We start from the raw sequence: 20,036 nt of genomic DNA, 5'->3' as shown, positions 1-20,036 counted from the left end.
GTGACAGTTCATTTGATGTGTCACCTTGACTTGATCATGGAATGCCCAAGTATCTGCTTAAATATGACTTCTGGGGTGTGCCTGCGAGGGTATTTCCAGAAGAGATTTGCATTTGAATTGACAGACTGAGCAAAGGAAATTATCCTCCGCAATGTGAATGTGCACCATCCAATCCATTGAGGGCCTGAGTAGAGAAAAGAAGGATTCACTCCCTCTGCCTGACTGCTTGAGCTGAGGCATTTATCTTCTCCTGCCCTCAGTACTCCTGGTTCCCAGGTCTTTAGATCCACAGTGGAATCCACACCATTGGCTCTCTGGCTCTCAGGTCTTCAAACAATGCCACCAACCAGCTTTCATGGGTCACCAGCTTGCTTGGCAGCCTAATGTGGAAAGCAGATGAGCTACCCCAGGTTACACAAGGGTGGCTTGTGGTTCAGCTGTAACATCTGGTAATTTGACAAATGCTTGTACCGTAAGAGTCAGTGTCAGGACCATTTATGACCTTCATAAGAGGCTTGAGGATGCTGCCTGTGAAATCAAACCACAGGGTATGTCTTGCCTTGGTATGTCACATAGGAAAGGCCCAGCACCACTCTTGTTTTCAAGACAAAGGGGAAAATTCCCTTCTAATGACTTTACCTGAGCAAAGGACAGTCCTTGAGCTTCCCTGAAAGTTTTTCCATATCCAAGTAGCTCACCAAGAGGAGAAGTAGAGTGACATTGTTTTCTTGGGGATAAATGCCATATCTTGTCATAGATCTATTTTCCAGTCTTGGTCTACCAGCTTTTTGCAAGTACCTGTCATTCCTTGGCAGGAATTAAAATGAGTTCGGTTTTTTGGTGTTTTTTTTTTTTTGTGAGACGGAGTCTTGCTCTGTCATCCAGGCTGAAGTACAGTGGCTCAATCTTGGTTCACTGCAACCTCTGCCTCCTGGGTTCAAGCGATTCTCCTGCCTCAGCCTCCCAAGCAGCTGGGATCACAGGCGTGCACCACCACAGTGGCTAATTTTTATATTTTTAGTAGAGACAGGGTTTCACCATGTTGGCCAGGCTGGTCTCGAACTCCTGACCTCAAGTGATCCGCCCACCTCGGCTTCCCAAAGTGCTGGGATTACAGGCATGAGCCATCGTGCCTGGCCTAGTTCAGGTTCTTTTGTGTGATCTAGATGTTGGACATAGCCAGCAATCTGATTAACTAATATGCCAGGGTTTGGGAAACTGGTGTAGGAGGATGTCAGGTTTCTGCTTGGCCTGTTGAGAAAACAGGAAGCGTTTATAAAAGCATAATAGAGTTTGGAAGACAGCCCATAGTGGAGAATCAGAGTGAAAACAGGATAGATTGAGATGCGCAATCTCCAGTCAGCCTTTAAATAAATGGCCAAAGAAAAGGAGTCTTCATTAAAAGGAAGAGGTATTTTTGTTTTTGTTTTGGAGTAAGGAGACATAATGGGGGAGAAAATCGGATCAGTGGAAGTGAAGTTTCTTAATGACCTTGGGAAAAAACTGTCTACTTCATGATGCTGTCTGCTTCCTGAGCCTGGGGATTAACCCTGGAAATTCTTACTTTAAGGTCACTTGCAGGGATGGTCTTCCAAATTGTCCTGAGAGTGCTGATCTGGGGTCTCTCAATTGTCCTAAGAGTGCTGACCTAGCTTAGCATGGCTTGCAGGAATCCATGAGGATTTTTATTTTATTTAGATAGCAGCGTAAGTTGTTAGCAGTACTTCATAAGGTCCTTCCTAGCTAGGTAATGTCTTCTAAAAAACCTTGATGTACATAGATCTCCTGGTCAAAAGAGATGGAAAGCATTGTCAGTTGGCAGAGGCTGTGTCATTTTTACCTGTTGATATGCTCCAAGTATACTAGTCAGTTCCTGTATATAACTAGTCACAGCATCAAATTGTTCACTTAAGTCTCCATAATGGTTCACTCAATTCAAGAATAGAAGGCTTAGAGATACCAGTAGGCATAGGACAACCAAGTATTGTTTCCAAAGGGGTTAATTCATGCCTTCTGTTTCAAGTATTACAGGTTTTATGTATTTAGGGGAACGCTTCTGGCCATTTCAGTGCAGTCTCTTGACAGAATTTTCCCAAAGTTTTTTGTTTTTAACTAGACAATATTTTAATAATCTACAATATTAGCTGATTCATAAAAAGTGTTTTTACAACCTGTTACCATCTAAGATAATGCATCATACAATTTTCAAGAATGTGTTGATTTTGAGCCTCTGTTCTTTAGAATTCCCTGTGCTGCAGCCGGTACATGCTCCTTTTTGATGACTCCACATTTATTCTCACAGGCATTTGTCCTGGACTCTTCTGCTAATCAATGAACAAACAGTAAGTCATTCAGATGGGCCAGTAATTCACCACTTGTCTCCATATGAAGGTGAGGCTTCTGTTACTTGAAGACTTGATTAAGAAAGCGTGGGAGACTGGCCATGGTGGCTCACATGGGCATGTAATCCCAACAGTTTGGGAGGCCGAGGCAGCAAGAGTTCATGACCAGCCTGGGCAACATAACAAGACCCCCATCTGTACAAAAAATAAAATAATTAGCTGGGTGTGGTGGTACGTGCCTGTAGTCCTAATTACTTGGGAGGCTGAGGTAGGAGGATCATTTGAGCCCAGGAGGTCAAGGTCACAACACTGCACTCCAGCCTGGGTGACAGAGCAAGACCCTATCTCTAAAAAATTTTTAAATAAAATCTTTTTTTAAAGATGTGGGGGAACTTCTACTTTATCTGCGTTTTCTGGTGGACTGTGGTTCCCCCATCCCCACCAAGCACCAGCCACCTCAGCTCCTAAAGCCCTCCCCACACCACACACAAGCTCATGCTCACTAGGGCAGTGAAAACAACTCAGTCCCTCCAATGCGTCTTTCCCCAAAGTCCTTTTTATGTGTAGGTTTTTCTGTTCCACTTGCCCTGAGGATAAGGGATGATCGGGGTATGAAATTTTAATGAGTATCCCAAAGTTTTTGCAAGCAAGTGGTTTATTTCTGCTATAAAATGAATTCCTTGGTCTGACTCAATTCATAAAGGAATGCCAAAACAAAGAATAATCTTATACATTTATTCACCACTGTTGTGGCATCAGCACGTCTAGTCAGATGGCATTCAGTCTGTCCACTAAACATAGAAACAATAAGCAAACAGTGAGAATAGCCTAAAGCTGGAGGTAAATCTATGAAATCCACTTGGAGTGCCACAAGAGGCAATGTAGGCCTCAAGGACTTCCTGAGGAATATTGGTTTCCTACAGAAATTTGGTGAGATTTACAAGCAGTATGCTGGGAAATAATTTGGTCAGAAATTTTGTGGGTGCCAGGGCAGAACCAATTATCATTTTTTTTTTTTGAGATGGAGTTTCGCTGTTGTTGCCCAGGCTGGAGTGCAATGGCACAATCTTGGCTCACTGCAACCTCCGCCTCCCGGTTCAAGCAATTCTCCTGCCTCAGCGTCCCAAGTAGCTGAGATTACAGGTGCCCACCACCATTCTCAGCTACTTTTTTGTATTTTTAATAGAGATGAGGTTTTACCATGTTGGCCAGGTTGGTCTCAAACTCCTTACCTCAGGTGATCCACCCACCTTGGCCTCCCAAAGTGTGGGGATTACAGGCGTGAGCCACCGCACCCAGCTCCCATTTATCTTTTAGGTCCTTAACTATCCTCCATCTGCACATACATCCCATTTGATGGGAGAAAAGTGCAAGCCAAAAGGCTGAAAGAATGGGGGCCGTAGGAAATCCTTTTGGCCCAATGTATAATCCATGGGATCATTGTTTTGAATGCTTTTGTATCCATTTGTCTTTTCAGATCATGGAGCATCTGCCTGATAATCAATAGTATCAGCTAGAGATAAAGGCAGGTTTAGAAACTAGATATTAAAAAAAAAAAGGCGGCACATTTTTGGCTGTGCATTTAGCAGCCTTGGCAGCCCTATTGTTCCCAAGAGATACAATTCCAGACTCCTTAGTATGGACTGAACAATAAGCAACAGCAATTTTAGTAGGGAGGAAAATAGCCTGTAATAGATCAGCAATTATATGCCCATTGGCAACAGAAGCACCAGCAGAAGTTAAAAATTCAAGGCATTTCCAGATTATGCCAACAGTATGGCAGACTCCAAAGGCATATCTGGAATCAGGCATTCACTGGCCACTGAAAAAAGAGTGGCCATTTTTTCTTTTGCCAGTGTGCAAACTTGAATGACAGCTATGGGTTCAGCAGCTTGGGCTGATCTTACAATGAGCAAAGAGCACACCTCAAGTGTTTCATGTGGGAAACTAGCCAGTTGTTATGTTTCCTTGGAAATTTCATCTACAAGAACCATCACAAAATAGAAGTCAGTCTGGGTTGTCCAAAGGGGTGGCTAAGAGGTTCGCTCATGGCTTTGAGACCATTTCTACAGTGTCAAGGCAACAATGAGAAATGGAATGAAGCTCTTCATCAGCAGGGAGAGGTGGTAGAGCAGCTGGATTTAAAGTGTTACAGTGATGTAACGTGATGGAGGGATGGTTAACAGGGCTTTTCTGAAGTGGTCGGTCATCATATAGAGAGGTGCTCTTTTATAAACTTATAAGAAAGCAGACAGATATAGCAGGGGGAACATAGAGGTAAATGGAGGATTCTAATATAAGAGTACTGCCTTTGCCAATTAGGGTGGCAGCTGCAGTAACTGCACACAGGTGTGAGGGCATACTTGCTACCACAGGGTCTAACTGACATGAGAAATATGCTACAGGACATATTTGAGATCCAAAAAGTTGTCCTAGAATACCTGCAGCAATCTCATTATTTTTATGGCAATACAGGTGTCAAGGTTTGTCAAAATTAGGTAAGCCAAGGGCAGTGGGTATGAACAATGCTAAAATTAAGGCTCAGAGGAGATCATCAGCAGATGGCACAAGAGTGGAGCCCTGGGTAAGAGCTAAAGAGTCTAAGTGGGCTTTAAAGACCTGGGAAAGTATTAAGGGAGACTCACAATATCCCTGAGGTCTGTGAGTCCATGTTAATTGTCTCTCTTATATGTAAATGCAAAGAGAAATGTCTAGTCAGGGTGCAATGGAATCGAGCAGAGGTCAATTAACTGTAAACCAGGCTGTGTCAGCAGGAATCGAGGTAAGAATGGTAGCTGGATTAGTGACTATGGGGTAGGGTAGCAAGGAGTTACGAAGGAGTTGCTTTTGGCTCTTGGATCTTGCACAATTGGATAGAAGTGATTCCCCCATCCCCCTTCCCACCCCCATCTGAATCAAATTTCTCTTCTTTCTTTCCTGGCAAGCTTGGGGTGCTACAGGGTAAAGAAATAAAGACACCATCACCCTGCTGTAAAAAGGAGTCGATTATATGTTTGATTCCTCGTGTTGCAGCTCATAAGAGAAGATTGTAGGCTACTGGTGGGAAAGGTTTGTTTCTTTCCCAGGCAATGTGCACAGGCCCTGTGCTTAGTAGCAAGCCAGTGTCATTTGCATGTGAGGCCCAAAGACTAGTTCAGGCATCTTTTAAGATTGCATCCTCTTCAGAGGATTTTAAATTGAGATGGGTTTCCATTAAGGAAAGTAGAAAGTTTTAGGTTTGTTCTGAGGGCAGGAAAATAAAAACATCTTTCTCATTACATTATATGCTTGCATTAAACTTGCATTAAAAATCTCTTCTGGAAAGATGTGCTGGTAAGGAGTCAGAAACTAGAAAAGCACAATGTTGAGAGGGCCTAAGAATATTGGGGTGGTGTAAGATATAGGCAGTGAAATAGTTTGCCCACAGACTCTGACAACTTAAATAGAATCAGAGGCAACAGGTAAAAATAAATCCTCTGGGTGTTATGGTAGAAGAAGTCAAACCAGTGTCAATTAAGAAATCCAGTTCCCAATCCTCTGCTTAAAGTTTCATGATGGGTTTGGGGGTGTGGCTGAGGATCAGCTGACCCCATCAATTAACAGGGTATTATCCCTCAGAAGGGGAAAATGAAATTTCTGAGGATGGTGGGATCTACGGACCCCACTTTTTCTTTCTTCTTCATCTTTCTTTGAAGTGCAGGACAGTCGTTTTTCCAGTTTCTTGGTTTTTTAAATATCTGCAGACATCTGGAGGCAAACAAGGCAGGCACTGTGGTTGGTTAGAAAAATGAGGGGATTTTGAGTTACTCTTAGAGTCATAGCTTAGTTTCTGTAAATACTAGATTTAGAAGGCAGAGCTGTTGGTTTTAATTTTTTTCTTATTTTCTGCAAGCTATTTTCAAAGAATTGCATAGCTGCTTCTATAATAACACTCAGAAACTGACTCACTCAGGCAGCCACACTATTTTGAATTTCCCTCTTTATATCAGGGAGAAGATTTCCAACCAAGCCAGAAATTAAAAGATTTATATGTTCTGGGGCTTTCTGGTTTAATGCAGTGTGGCTTTTAAAAGTTTGTATAAAGTATTCCATAAAAACCTTAGGAGATTCTCCGTCCTTTGAATGCATGCTTCAACCTGAGACCAATTCACCTTAGGGAGAAAGGCCCCTTTCATCACCTCCATTAGGCTTGGAATATTGGCCTCTAGCTGAGCCATTTCCTGGTCACTTGCAGTAGGGTCTAGAAGTAGTTCCAGCCATTTATTTCCTGGGTGGAGGTGGGTGGGGAAGAGTTGGTTCCCCTAGAGTCCATCTGGCCTGTCTAATAACTACAGTATCATCACAGGTGGGAAGAATACATCTTAGTGGCCAGTTGAGGTCCCTGTGAGTGGGATTATGAGTGGCTACCAATCCTTCTAACTCCTCTCTAAATGTGGTAGAATCTTCTGAAAGTGGGGACCAAAGGGCTTTGTAATTTAAAAGATCTCCTGCTATACAACATCAACCTAAATGTCCATCAACAGATGAATGGATAAAGAAAGTGTGTTATACACACACAAGTGGAGTACTACTCAGCCATAAAAAAGAATGGAATCCTGTCATTTACAGACACATGGGTGGAACTGGAGATCAACATCTTAAGTGAGATAAGCCAGGCACAAAAAGACAACTATTGCATGTTCTCACTTATATGTGGGGGCTAAAAAATTTGATCACATGAAGGTAAAATGTGAAAAATAACAGTGACTGGTAAGGGTGAGTGGGAGGAAGAAGGATGATGAAGAGAAGTGGGTTAAAGAGTACAAACACACAATTAGACAGAAGGAAGAAATTCAAGGTTTGATAGCAGAGTAGAGTGAGTGTAGTTAACAAAAATGTATTGTACTCAGGAGATGGGAGGGACACCCTAAATACTGACTTGATCACTATGCATTATATATACATAACAAAATTTCACACTACCCCATAAATTTGTACTAATAAAAAATATTTAGGCCAGGCACGGTGGCTCACGCCTGTAATCCCAGCACTTTGGGAGGCCAAGGCAGGCGGATCACCTGAGGTCAGGAGTTCAAGACCAGCCTGGCCAACATGGTGAAATCCCGTGTCTACTAAAAATACAAAATTAGCCGGGCATGGTAGCACGTGCCTGTAATCCCAGCTGCTCAGGAGGCTGAGGCAGGAGAATCACTTGAACCTGGGAGGTGGAGGTTGCAATGAGCTGAGATTGCACCACCGCACTCTGGCCTGGGCAACAAGAGTGAAACTCCATCTCAAAAAATATATACATTTTTTAAAATAAAATAAAGGGTCTACTGCTGTCTGGAGACAAATTCTTTGTGGTGGGGATCCAGTATAATATTCATGGCACAGTAAGGTCTGGAGTTGATGGAGTTTGCAGAACCCTGGGAAGTAGGAGGAGTCTTCCTGGAGCCTGGGCCAGATTTACTTCCTGGCTATCAGCATTTACACAGGCAACCTGTATACCCCAGGCCTGGAGATCAGGCCAGAGTGTGCTCTGTAATCTTCCCAGGAAAGGGAAGTTAAAGCAGGCAGCTGAATGTTTAAGGGATTTTCTAAAAAGTTGGAAAAGTTTTACAAGTTAAAGGATTTTGCTGAAGAGATGGAGCCGTATTTTGAGGAGGGGTATTCAAGCCGGGGGCCCAGAAATCCAAAAGATCTTCTGGAGGGTCAGGGACAGGCAGTTGGGGGTAAACGGAAGTATAAGTGGATGGAGAAGGAGGATTTGTAGTGTGTGTGGACTTGAACTTTTGTTCTAAATCTGTTCATCCCTAAAGCTAGCTGTTACCCTCCTCTACGTCCTCTTTACAATGTGATCTTCCCATAGTGCCAATAGGACAGTTGTTTCGGATGACAAAATTTTTTTCAAATAGGGAAGTTTTTCCAATTCAAAGGATCCATCGTCTGGCCATTGACAAATAGGATCTCCAAGAATGTGTTTATTCCAATAGCAACTCAAACCAATAAACCTTTTCATGGAAAGACTGTGAAATAACTTTCCAGGCTTAGAATAAATCTTTACCATGGATGCAAGAGGCATCCCTAGAGTGAGTGTAGAAGATGCACGCACATGATCCTAAAAAGTTCACACCAGAGGTGGCCTAGGAAAGCAAAGACCTTTGCTGTCACCAGCAGTGAGAATTGTGTTTGTGGAAATGCTGTCTCTGGTCTCTCACAAGATGTGGGACACCTCTAGCCAGAGACCCACTAATCTGTAGCACCACGTGGGCAACCCTAGGATGGGATATTCCCAGTACTAATAAGACAAAGAAGATTGAGACAGCAAAGGCCCCTTATGGACTGGGACCTCCCCCTGGAAGCTGGCATGTTCAAACAAAGAGAATGCTACCTGTCATCACGTGTCTCAGGTTTCCAGCCTGTAGGCCGGCCACCTGACACAAGGCAAGCCAACACTTACTCCCCTGAGCTAGTGGGGCCCAGAGAGAATATTCTCACTGGTCACAAAGCCAAGCTTTCAGGACATAAAACAAGTAAAAGAAGAATCTCATCTTGTTTTTGCTTCAGGGACTCACAACAAAGGTTGTCTAAACAGACACCAGTCTAGTGAGAAGTGTGCACTCACCAGTCCATGAGGCCAGCTCGAACACACGACTATAGGCCCTAGAGCTGGGTTCCCCCTTGTAGCATATGGCACAAAAGATAAAGACAAAGGAAAACAATGACCATCTCTGGGAAGAATGGGATCAAATAGAAAACAAGAATACTTGAAACAGAAAATGCCAAAGTTGCCATACCCAAAGAATGACTTCACACAAATATTTTCTCCTGCTAACGTAAGCATAGAAAGAAAAAAAGACAAGAGACTCATCAGTCTTGCTTCAACCAGACCCTGCAGGCAGAGAGCTAGGACACTGAAGTTGTAAGAATTTCTACCCTCTGCTGGTTTTTGTCAAAGGTCCCAAAATCTCTCAGCTACAGTAGCCAAGGCAAGCAGTGAAATTCCCTCCTCATCACCAGAACTGTTGGGGAGAAAAAAAATTCTCCTCTACCCTCTAGGATCTCCAATAGGCCTAAGAATTAAACTGACGGCCAGGCGTGGTGGCTCACGCCTGTAATCCCAGCATTTTGGGAGGCCAAGGCGGATGGATCAGGAGGTCAGGAGATCACAATCATCCTGGCTAACACGGTGAAACCCCGACTCTACTAAAACAAAATAGAAAAAATTAGCCGGGCATGGTGGCAGGCGCCTGTAGTCCCAGCTACTCAAGAGGCTGAGGCAGGAGAATGGCGTGAACCCGAGAGATGGAGCTTGCAGTGAGCCAAGATCGTGCCAATGCACTCCAGCCTGGGCGACAGAGCGAGACTCCGTCTCAAAAAAAAAAAAAAAAAAAAAAAAAAAAAAAAAAAAAAAAAAAGATTTAAACTGACAAAACAGATTAATAGGATAAAAGTATACAAGTTTTATTAAATTTTTAGATGCACATGGAGCCTTTCACAAGAGTATGAAGACCCAAAGAAGTTGAACAGAGTAGAAAACGTTTATACCTTCTAGTCAAAGCAATGATAAGTTTTTGAAGTGATGACCAGACAAAGGGGTTTGGGTTAGGGACAGTAAATTGTGGGGAAGTGACCAGGAAATATACAGGGAGGGAGATAAAACTAGTGAATGATAAGGGTTGCTTTAGTAAGTTTATACGGATCCATTTCGGTGCTGATTCCCAGTCTCTGGTGTTAAGGATGTTTTTATCTTCCTTGTACAGGGAGGGCTCCTTTCTTATGGGGAATTTTATGGCCTGTTCTTACATAGAAAAGGGTAGATCGGAGAGCTCTTCCTGCCTCTGCTGTTTTTCAAGTGCCTTCAGCTCAAAATAAACAACATGCCAAAGCAGCATATGTTTTTGGGGTGACATGTCCTTAACTTCTTCACTAAATAATCCTAAACTTGAGAGTATGCCTTCTCCCCACTCAGCCATTCCAACCTAAGAATAGGATACAACCTCCAGCTGGGCAAAACAAAACTGGTACAAGATATTTAACAAAATTTCAGGAAAGCAGAGCCCAAATAGTCTAACCAAGGCTGCATATTGGCTGGGCATGGTGGCTCATGACTGTAATCCCAACAGTTTGGGAGGCTGAGGTGGGAGGATTGCTTTGAGTCCGGGACTTCAAGACCAGCCTGAACAACATCTCTACAAAAAAAAATAAAACAATTAGCTGGGCATGGTGGCTCTCACCTGTGGTCCCAGGTACTTGGGAGGCTGAGGTGGGAGGATCACTTGAGGGTGGGAGGTAGAGGCTGCAGTGAGCCATGATTGCAACACTGCATTCCAGCCTGGGTGACAGAGTGAGATCCTGTCTCAAAAAAAAAAAAAAAAAACTAGGCCAGGTGAAGTGGCTCACACCTGTAATCCCAGCACTTTGGGAGGCCAAGGAGAGAGGATCACTTAAGACCAGGAGTTCCAGACAAGCCTGAGCAACATAGCAAGACCCTGTCTCTACAAAAAATTTTAAAAATTAGCTGGGTATTGTAGGCGTGGTCCCAGCTACTGGGAGGCTGAAGCAGGAGGATCACTCGAGCCCAGAAGTTTGAGACTAGCCTGGGAAATATGACAAGACCCCGTCTCTACCAAAAAATAAAAAAATTAGCCAGGTGTGGTGGCATGTACCTGTAGTCCCAGCTACTTAGGAGGCTGAAGTGGGAGGATTGCTGGAGCCTGGGAGGTCAAGGCTGCAGTGAGCCGAGATTGCACCACTGCACTCCAGCCTGGGTGGCAGAGTGAAACCCTGTCTCAAATAATTAAATAAAGTAGTGTAGGGACCAGAATATAACATCTGAAATATGGCTGTAGGAGACCAGAATATGCCACCCCAAAATATGCCTTTTTGGCGCAAGGATTATTTTGAACAATAGCAAAGGACTAGCTCTGAAAACAAATTACCATCTTGTAAGGAAAATATAAAGGAAATTTCCATTTGTAAGGATGACTTCTCTCTGTACCGGGAGGAGAGGATGACTCTGAATCACAAAAGACTTGTCAATAGAGAAGGCACCAACTTAAATCCACATAACAAACCTTACCCTAGTTTACCCATGCTTTCCCTGGCTACCTATCCATAACTGGCCTTCCCCACACCTGTTTGTTTCAGTGAACTATAGTATATAAGGCTGAATTCAAAGCTACTTCTTTGAGATTGACTCATTTCTCTGTATATCTCCCACGTATACCTGAGGTATACATGTTAATCAACTTCTGTTTTTCTCTTTTAATCTGTCTTTGATTATAAGAATCTCACTAAGAACTATGAAAGGTAGAGAAAATTATTTTTCCTCCTCTACAACAGAAGTGAGAACTAGATGATGATGATGTAATATAATGACAAATTGTGTCTCTGAAGTAGAAAGCCCAACAAAATGAACAGAAGAATATTCAAGAGAACATCCCTGAAACAAAGAAAAGCGAATCTTTAGAATTAAATAACACCTTGTGTTTCAAACAACTTCAACATAGAACATTCAATATTGAGACATATCTTGACCTACCTATTGAAATTCAAAAATTAAGAATTCTTCAGGCATTCAGATAAATAATAACACATTATATGCAGGGGACAGGCTGAGCTCAGAACTTAATGGCAGAAGACAGTGGACCAATGGCTAATGGAGTGTAACCCAAGGATCTTATGCAAATAAGTTCCCGCACATGGGCAAAGAGGACTTTCCCAAACAAGAAAAAAATCAGGAAACACAGCGTCCATGAGCCTCTCTCAGAGAAACTACTTGATGATATCCTGGCAATTAAGAGAAGACTTCGAGAAAGAAATAAAGGAGCAGAAGCCATGTAAAAGGTTTTGGTGGGCCGGGTGTGGTGGCTCATGCCTGTAATCTCAGCACTTCGGGAGGCCAAGGTGGGTGGATCACGAGGTCAGGAGTTCAAGACCAGCCTGGCCAAGATGGTGAGACCCTGTCTCTACTAAAACTACAAAAATTAGCCGGGCACAGTGGCAGGTGCCTGTAATCCCAGCTACTCGGGAGGCTGAGGCAGGAGAATCACTTGAACCCAGATGGCAGAGGTTGCAGTGAGCCAAGATCACGACAGAGTGAGACTGTCTCAAAAAAAAAAAAGGTTTTGGTGAACACCAAATTAATTTAAATATAGATCAATACAAAACTGTTGGACTATCACTGAAGACAATGTTAATGTTATAAACTTGTCAAAATAAAAATATGAAGGCCGGGTGTGGTGGCTCATGTCTGTAATCCCAGCACTTTGGGAGGCCGAGGCAGGTGGATCACCTGAGGTCAGGGATTAAAGACCAGACTGACCAACATGGAGAAACCCCATCTCTACTAAAAATACAAAATTAGCTGGGCATGGTGGTGGGTGCCTGTAATCCCAGCAACTCAGGAGGCTGAGGCAGGAGAATCGCTTGAACCCAGGAGGTGGAAGTTGCAGTGAGCCAAGATTGCACCATTGCACTCTTGCCTGGGCGACAAGAGCAAAACTCCGTCTCAAAAATAAATAAATAAATAAATAAAAATAAAAACATGAAAGTTGAGGAGAGGGGAATGTGAGGAGAGGAAGCATGATAATCCTCTTTTTTTGTGGAAGTCAATCAATGTATAAAATTGAAATGTGTGGTTCACAAAAAAAAGCATCATTACTTCTGAAATTTCTTAATTTTACAAAGAAGTTTTAAGAGCTAATATTTGTTATACAGAAAAAAAAAATTATTTGAAATCTAGCCTATGTAACAAACCTGCACGTTCTGCACATGTATCCCCAAACTCAAATAAAAATTTAAAAAAAAGAAATCTAGAAATTTTTTTCTTTCCACTTCACTTCATATTTTATTTTCTGTTCAATCCAAGTTGTTTTCTCCTATGAAACCCAAGTAAAACTATATTGAATATTGTTTGATAGCAAAGGAGCTTTAACATGTGACGATGTTGCACCCACGGGGTTAGAGAAATGTAGCTGAATGTGAAATACTGTTGACCCCCCCATGTGCATTTATTTCATTCCTATCTATTAAGTTGGCTTCAAATTATGCCTTACAGGGGTATGTAGATTTGCCAAAACTCGTAAAATTATACACCAAAAATGAGTGGGGTTTTTTTGCATATATATTATTTTACTTTATTAAATCTTACTAATATTCTTTAAGGGACAAGCCAGACAAGTAGGCTACAGTGAAGAAATCTTATTCTGAAGAGTCAAGAAACCACTATGGTACTTCCAGGTATTATCTTCAGTGATGCTTCTTATCTTTATTCAGGGACTCCAGATAATATTCAGCTCCTACAGCTCCCACAAATGCAGCAAATCCCCACTTGAATCCTTGAATCCTTTTAATAATGCACCAATAAAGGAACCACTGTTTGCAAAGCCACCCATGTATCTCCAAGCTTCATCTTGGCCCCATGGATCCCTTAGCCCTTGCGCAGCCAACTTCTTCTTGACAGTTTCAAATGGTGTCCCTTCTATCTTCCATTGTTTATAATCTGGAAGTTCCATTTTACTATGTCCATGTTCATGAGCCATGTCTGACAGCAATCTGACCTCTCAGGACACTCAACTCTGCAACCAGAGCCAACCCGGGTGTGTTTTCTTATATGTAAGTTTACATCGATAAAGTTTATTTAAAAGGTTTTTAAAATTATGCCCAATTGGAGTCTTTATAGAGGATCAGGAAAGAAGTGAAGGTGAGAAGGCACAGCTTACCCTCCCCCATCTCCATTGAATTAACCTGGACAGCAAGACACTAATTTCTTTTACCTAAAGACCTTCAATTTAGGGTCTCATAGCTTTAAGGGTCAGGGAAGAACACAGCTGTCATAAGAGTAGATGTCAATTGACCTGACTATAAACATAAATTGTGTACAGCTGAAGGTGGTGAGGAGGCAGAACAAGCTGACAAAATCATTCCAGTGACGTAAAGGTAAACTAACACTTGAGACAAACAATACTTCTAGATGACACCCCCATTTCTGCTTTCCAGAGTGGCTTTAACCCAGTCCTTCATGGACACATGGAGATGGTCTCCAGATGGGGTGTGGTGCCCCTGGGTCTGTGAATGGAACCTCATGGGGGCTGGGACAACCCACAGGTGACTCAGCTTCCATGAAGGCGTCCCCTAGCTCTGCTCCAGTTACAAGCAGGCCCAAGCGAGGGAGTGGCTGGCTGGGGTTTTTCCAGCACAAAACCTTTTCAGTTTTCCTAACAATTTCCCGCCTCATGTCTGCAATGTTTTGGCAGCTGCAGGGCCTCTTTTTCTCCTCCCTTTCGACTTGCCTGGTTTGTTGAGCCACAAGGGAGACCCAAAACCCTGAAGAACATCCCGGAATGCAAAGCATTTGCAATGAGTCACAGCTGCAGAGGTGCCAGGCTTAAGTAAGACAGGGAAGCAGGGAGAGAGGTCAGGGGTCTCAGCTGCAGAGTTTATGTCAAAGGCTGGACCCAGGAAAGGGGAGCGGTAGCACTGGCTGGAACAAGGAAAGAAAACAATGAGAAATAGATGCATGGGGACCACTCCTTTGAAGCCTCCCCACCTGCTTTGCATGGGGCTGTCAGCCCTACTAGCCACTCTCTAAATTCTAAAAATTCTCACAGGAATAAGAACTTTCTGGATGACAGAGGAGTGTAAGTTGGCATTTGGAAAATGATCCCTGACAGTCTTCTAACCAACAGTCATAAAGGGCTGAGCCCACTGAGCTTTGCAATACACTATTTTAAGATGTACTTTAAAAACGCAGTGGGCGTTCTCTTCTTTTGCTCCCACAGAGGGGCATTCACTGGCTCTTTCTTGCCTAAAAAACACGCCTCCCTTTTAAGTCCTGGAGAGAGCCTTTGGGTGTCAAAACATTACTTCCTTTTCATTTTTGTATTAACAATTGTGAAGAGAATATATTCATAATATTCACCCAAAATATTCAAAAAACTATAAAATAAGAAGTGTCTAACTTCTGTTTTCCCCAGCCACCTAGTTCTTCCTGGAAGCAAGTTTCTTGTGTATTTTTCCAGAAATATTCTTTGCATGTATAAGCACGTCTAGTATATGTAATTGTTTTTGTACAAATGGCATACATTACACAATATTCTCCTGTTTTTCTAAACAACCTTGAAAACTGCTTCATGTCAGCACAAACAGAACTGCCTTATTTGTTCATTTTCACTAGATAAACAGTACCCTGTTTATATACATGTTGGTTATTTTCCATCTTTCCCTATTACAAACTGTGCTTCAGTGACAGTCTTTTAATATATATCATGTGTGGGTAAAATTTCTAGAGGTGAGATGTCTATGTCAAATTTGGATATTTTGGTATTTTGTCAAATTGCCCTTCATAGAGATTGTACCAATTTATATGCACAAGTATGAGAGTACCTGTTTCCGGTCCAGTGCAGTGGCTCATGCCTATAATCCCAGCACTTTGGGAGGCTGAGGCAGGCAGATCGCCTGAGGTCAGGTTCGAAACCAATCTGACCATGGCGAAACCTTGTCTCTACTAATACACAAAAAAATTAGCCGGGTGTGGTGGCATACACCTGTAGTGCCAGCTACTCTGGAGGCTGAGGCAGGAGAATCACTTGAACCTGGGAGGTGGAGGTTGCAGTGAGCCGAGATCACACCACTGCACTCCAACCTGGGTGACAGAGTAAGACTGTGTCTCAAAAAAAAGAAAAAGAGAGGGACTGTTTCCCCATCCCTTAGCACAGAATATTCCAACTTTTTTACCAATCCCAACCGATGTTAAAAAATAATAGCTTATCATTTTAATTTGGTTTCATCTTTATCAAATGTCAAGCATCTTTGCCTATGTTTGAGAGCCACTTGCATGTTCTGTTCTGTGAACCATGTTCTCTGCCTGTTTTCTCTCACATTGCTGTTTGTTTTGACTTGTTGAACTCTATATATCAGGGAAAATCATGTTTTGTCAATGTATATGTAGGAGGGTTTTTTCCCAGTTTGTTTCTTCTTCCCTGTATACTTCCACTGTTTGTTTTGTACAGAATTCTAGTTTTATGTTTTTGAACTTACCTTTTCATTCTTGGCCTCTAGAAAGTTTATCATTTAGATAGTATTTCCCTTGAAATTATGAAAAATTTTCACGATATATTCTACTCAAAGATTTATTATTTTGTGCTCAGCATTTATATCTGTGATCCAGCCAGAATTTATTGTAGTGACGAGATAAGTAGGGCTCCACTGATATCTTTTTCCAGCTGGCTCTCTGGTAGATTCAACACCGTTTATTGGGCCAGGGATTCAGGCACAGGTGAGCAGGATCCTCTGTTTTAGGGTCTTTCACAAAACTGCAATGACAGTGTCAACCAAGCCTGGGGTTTCACTGAAGCCTCAACTGGAGAAGGACTTGCCTTCAAGTTCACATGTTTGTTGGCAGGATTCAGCTCATTGCTGCTTGTCAGGTGGAGGAGCTCAGCTCCTTCCTAGCCTTCTCTCAGAGGGCACCTTAAGTTTCTTGCCACATGGGCCTCTCCACATTGGCAGCTTACTTCATCAAAGCCAGCAGGGGCAAAACCAATTGAGTCTACTGGCAAGACGGAAGTTACAGTCTTACCTAAAGTAATCACAGAGTGACATTCCATCTCCTATACCATATTCTATTGGTAGAAGCAAGCCACAGGTTCCATTCCCACTCAAGGGGAGGAGATTATACAAGGTAAGAATGCTAGGAGAGGGGTATATCAGTCTATTCTCACACTGCTATAAAGAACTTCTCTGAGACTGGGTAATTTATAAAGGAAAGAGGTTTAATTGGCTCACAGTTCCATACCGCTGAGGAGGCCTCAGGAAACTTACAGTCATGATGGAAGGCAAAAGGCAAGCAAGCACCTTATTCACAAGGTGGCAGGAGAGAGAGAAGGGGGAAGATCCCCTTATAAAACCATCAGATCTCATGAGAACTCACTCACTATCACGAGAACAGCATGGGGGAACCACCCCCATGATCCAATCACCTTCCACCCAGTCCTTCCCTCAACACCTGGGGATTACAATTCGAGATGAGATTTGGGTGGGGACACAGAGCCTAACCATATCAGTGGGGCTCACTGGGAGCCATGTAGCCTGTCTGCAATAATCCACACTCTGGCCCCCAGTGATCCATGTCCTTCCTATGTGCAAAATACATCTACCCCATCTCAAGTCCTCCAAAAGTCTCATTCTATTACAGAGTCACTTTGAAGGCCAAAATCTCATCATCTAAATCAGGCCCAGGTGTACAGATGAGGCTCCTCAGGTGTAACTCATTAAGTCCAGCTACTGCAGCACAATTCCCCTTCATCTGCGGACTTGCAAAACTATGAAATGGAAAAAAAAAATGAAACAAGTTGTCTGCCTCACACACACAATGTACAATGGTGGGACAGGAGAAGGATAGCAGCTAGAGGCATTCCTATTCAAAAAGGAAGAAAATGGGAGGTACACAGGAGTCACTAGTCCATGGCAACACACAGATTTAGGTTTGTTCAAAATGTCCATAGCCCAATTGCGGTATTACTCCATTTTGTGCATTCGTTTTTTCTTGCTCCTCTCTTTTTACACACACACACACACACACACACAGAGTTCCTTTTGTATTACTCTTTTAACCAGCATCATCCTTTTCCTTCTTCTTCCTTTTTTTTTTTTCTTTTGGAGAGATGAGATCTGATTATGTTTCCCAGGCTGGTCTCCAACTCCTGGGCTCAAGTGATCCTCCCACCTCTGCCTCCCCAAGAGCTGAGATTACAAGTGTGAGCCACCATGTCCAGCCAATCACCATTATCATCACTTTATGCTTACTAAGTTCTAGGTAACTTTCTAACTGTTAACATTTATTAACTTATTTAACCCTCACAACAACCCTATGAGTGTAGGTACTATTATTATCCCATTTTTACATAAGAGCAGACTGAAATAGAGGTTAAACAGCTTTCCAAGAACATACAACTAGTAAGGGCAGAACCAAACATGAGATGGGTATTCCCAGAAGAGCAATGGGCAGGAGGTTTCAATGAAGGAGAGACTAAACTGGTGTTCTCCGCTGGCAAAAATTCTTATTGATTCCTTGTAACACAAGGGTGTGGGTGTGTGTGGTATATGTGTGATGCCCTTTCTGTTCCCTAGTCAGCAGCAATCAACAACTGTGAGACTGTTCACAAGTCACAGGTAATTTTTTCCTACTTTGCTTCCCTGACAGACTGTTTCCTACAACTAGAGCAAGATTGTGTGCTTCTTCATTTAATCTCACCTCCCCCTACTACTCCTCAGTGTCCCCTGGAAATTCCTGCAGCCAGCCTAACCATCCTGTGCCCATCGGTTCTAACCAGGGAGTGTTGAGTGCCCCCTCATGGTACACTATGTGGGAGAATGTGTCTGAGACTCAGGCTGCAGGTTCCATCCTGGGGTCTTCACCAGCCCTCACTAATCTTTACTGCAAGCCCTTCCTCATTATTGTAGATCAGGGTTTGCAGCTCTACTTTATGGTTCTCCTTTCCCTCCTTCCTAATAGAACCTCAGCTTCATTAGTGCATCTAGCAGCCCCGCATGCATCTTCAGCAGCCCAGGAGATTCACGGGAAGAAGGCTGTATCCCCGATTCCCACTCAAGGCATGAGCTCTGATTGGCCTAAACTAATTTCAGTAATTCCTTCTCCCCTCTTTTGCGCGTGTTCAGTCATCTAGATTTGAACAAAACAGCACATGGCATTCCCTTCGGTGAGAGTTACGGATCCGGGGGCAGGCATGTGAACTAAATTGGTCTACCAGGACGTTTACTTGCCCTCTCACCCAGTGGATACAGACAAGGAATTATGCAGCCAAAATTGCTATGGGTCATGATAGGAAGACAAAGGGAACCAGCATTCAGATGAAGCCTATGGACAATAGCAAAGAGAGGCAGGAAAACTGCGGGTGATGGGTGATATTGTTGAGCCTGTCAATCTTTGGACTTCTTATTATATGAGTTAATCTTTAGAAACCATTCTGAGTCAGTTTCTGTGTTTTTCTTATTTTAGCTTTTTTGTTGTAACTTCTACATTGGATTAATTACAATCACTTATTTTTGAGGATATTCAAAACTAGATCTCATTACCTTTACGAACTCTGTTAGTTCATCCAGGACCTTAAACTATCAAAAGGTGTGATTAGCTTCAAAACAGACAGCAACAGCATTGCCCGGGGAAAGCCACCCTTGTAGTAATTGTCATACTCCAGAAGCAGGGGCAACCCACAATATTGCTTTCAGATACCCATCCTTAGACTCCCCACCTCCTGTCCTATTTGTCTGTTTACATGTCTGTCATCCATCCACTGGAGTGTATGGAGTGCTTTGGGGTGGAAACTGGCTTCTCCCCATCCAACATCTTACTATAGTGCCTGCCTGTCACTTAAGAATGAACAGATGAATACCAGGTGTGAAACACCCAGTTTCTTTCCAAATTTCACAGTGATTCCAAAGGCCCTTAGGATGCCCTAGGGATAAAAACTGAAATCAAAGTGGCATTCTGAGTAAATAAATGAAGGCTGGGTGGAGTAGAGACTTCTCTCTGTATTCAAAGCCCATTGCTCCTGTGAAGGGCAGAAGGAAATGTTACAAGAGTCCCCCCATTCCCAGCTTCATTACTCGTGTTGTGTGTGCTAAATTTGTTGTATGTTGGTAGTTTCTAAAAGTCTGAGTGGTCCTTAGTACTCTTCTTCCCACAATGAA

At 42.8% G+C, this 20,036-nt stretch overlaps 1 pseudogene; it reads right to left on the bottom strand.

Annotated features, from left to right (window-relative positions):
• Nucleotides 1–13,568: 13,568 nt before the first annotated feature.
• Nucleotides 13,569–13,916, bottom strand: LOC129012072 (NADH dehydrogenase [ubiquinone] 1 beta subcomplex subunit 3-like; annotated as a pseudogene).
• Between the last annotated feature and the right edge of the window lie 6,120 nt (nucleotides 13,917–20,036).

Source organism: Pongo pygmaeus, chromosome 15 (genome assembly GCF_028885625.2).
Source record: "Pongo pygmaeus isolate AG05252 chromosome 15, NHGRI_mPonPyg2-v2.0_pri, whole genome shotgun sequence".
Lineage (NCBI taxonomy): Eukaryota > Metazoa > Chordata > Mammalia > Primates > Hominidae > Pongo > Pongo pygmaeus.
Note: the sequence above shows the minus strand (reverse complement) of the source record. Positions and strands in the feature narration are given on the sequence as shown.